This window comes from Trichechus manatus, unplaced genomic scaffold, assembly GCF_000243295.1.
Source record: "Trichechus manatus latirostris isolate Lorelei unplaced genomic scaffold, TriManLat1.0 scaffold00025, whole genome shotgun sequence".
Taxonomy (NCBI): Eukaryota; Metazoa; Chordata; class Mammalia; order Sirenia; family Trichechidae; genus Trichechus; species Trichechus manatus.
The window spans coordinates 19,532,029-19,534,343 of record NW_004443961.1 but is presented as its reverse complement, the minus strand read 5'-3'; the positions used below and the strand labels follow the sequence as shown (position 1 = coordinate 19,534,343).

The window sequence follows — 2,315 nt, the reverse complement described above, 5'->3', positions numbered from 1 at the left end:
TCAAACAGAGTTAATGTCAGAATTTTCTTGATCATAATTAATAGAAAAGTTGTGCTGTGCTCATTCATATTCCATGCTTGAGTCATTTAAATCGATGTATTTGTTTGAATCATATGTAAGTAAAAGATGGATTTTCTCTTTAAAGGCAATGGTAACAAAGGTATGGTAAATCTTTGCCCATGTGGTTTGGCTAGTGTGGAGAAAGATTTTAAGTGGCGTTTCTTGCAAACATAAATATATGGAGTGTTTGCACCCACGTCATCTATGAAGATGAATGCTATTGACTGATCATAATCTATTTAAAATGGATACCATTGGGATCATCAGCCCCTATTTCAGATGCACTTCCTGTGCCGCCTTATGCGGGCAGTTCTTTACTCTGTGATTCCTTTCATTTTGTTTGTGTGGAAATATTTTGATAGTTTTGTATTCATGGACTATTCTGTACAACGTAACCTCTCAAGAAGCTTCATTTCACTGATAAATTTTACCTGTGGATTTTACAGGAAAGGGGTTTTATGTAGCACAGAAGTTCTTTCTCTTTAAGGAGTTATAGACAACCACTTTGAGAACCTCAGGAGGGCTATGGAACCTCTCATAAGCAAATCACCCATATATACAATTGTGTGAATATTTTTTTAGGTTATGGGGAACCTCCGAAGTCCATTTATGGACCCCAGTTTATAAGTCCTTGAGTCGACTTAGGAATGAGCCACAATGCCAAAGCTTACTTTCTCATTGGTTTAATTTCAAATAATGAATAGTTTCCTGAAGTGAGGATTCATCACCTACTTCATATTTACAGTAAGACATTTTTGAAAAATGAAGCCAAAATAATAAATTTTTAGCCACTGTAGCTTACATTGACACAGTAGCTGCAACAATGGGCTCAAACATAGCAACGATTGTGAGGATGGCGCAGGACTGGGCAGTGTTTCCTTCTGTTGTACGTAGGGTTCGCTATGAGTCAGAACTGACTCGACGGTACCTAATAACAACAACAATAGCTTATATAAATGTACATGTATTGTTTTGACTTTATTTATCGATAAAGAAGATATAGTCAACAGGGTAACTTTTTGTAAGTACTACTTTTTTTTTTTGTAAGTACCCATGGAACTATAATGATGTATTTTCAAGAGTATTAGAAAACTATATGTATGTATTTCACCAGGCATAGTGCCAGCTTTTAATTTATTTTTTTCTATTCTCAGTTTGGTACAGTGGAATGAGTTTGTAAGACTCCTCCTTTATTAATTAGAAAATTTGAGCACAAGAAGGATAAATAACTTAAGATCACAAAGCTAGTAAGTGGTAGAGTCAGGTTAAAAACTCAGGTCTTTTTTAAGGTTCAGAGCCCTCATGTGCTCCCCTATTCTGTTTTGCTAGGCTCCTACCCTTTCAGCTGAACTACTAGTATGCACTTGAAGCATTTCCAGTACTTTCTACCACATTTCATTTCTCACGATACTGTATGTCAGTAGAATATGGGTTAAGTAGCTGTTGGTAGCCCAGCTTCAGAAATGAACCACCATTTACAGTATCATCCTTTGGGGAAATGCATCTTAATGAAAAAATGGGCTTTTGTAATATAGCTCATTTTAAAGTTGGGAACTTATTACATATTTATAAAGGAAGCTATTTTAAAAAGCCTTATTTTATTGTTTTTACAGTTAACAAGAGCACAGTGTTGATGGTATTTAGGTATGGCTGTGCCTTTAACAATCAACTGGCCCCTTTTAAATCCTAATGATTATCATTTCTTTTTTTATGATGGTGGCATTTTTCACTTTTGATTATCCCTCTTGGGTATGTCATTGGGTAGGTAATTTGTGTGTGTGAATTATAGAACTTAAGTGCATCAGGCTTCTGATAAGAGTTGTAGGAAAAAGTAAATATGACACAAGAACTTTTTAAAAACAACCACTTAGTCCCAGGGTCCTCAAGGGCTGATTGTGTGCTGGAGCAGAGGTCACAGGTCAGTGATAATGCAGCAGAGTGCAGCACCGCTTCCTGATAAATCCTCTAGTAGATTTCTAGTCTTTTGCTCCACTCAGTCTTTATCTCAGAATTATCCTCCTTGACTTCTGACTTTGCTTCTTTGTGTTTCTTTAAGTGCGGTGTGAAGGCTGCAGATATTTTCTTACTAGACTTAGTCTGTTCCTTGACAGCTCCTAATAATAAGTTGAAACATGAAATATTCAAGCACACTAGTTATTTGATGTAAGTTCTCTAATGGAATGATTCTGGTGAATTTGGTAGCAAAATGAATAGTTAAAAATTTATTCAAATTAATAATAATCCCATAGATTCTG

At 35.6% G+C, this 2,315-nt stretch overlaps 1 protein-coding gene across 1 annotated transcript in view; it reads left to right on the top strand.

Annotated features, from left to right (window-relative positions):
- MLLT3 (MLLT3 super elongation complex subunit) overlaps positions 1-2,315 on the top strand; it is a 300,966-nt gene that overhangs the window by 198,498 nt on the left and 100,153 nt on the right. The gene's annotated exons all lie outside the window — the stretch shown is intronic.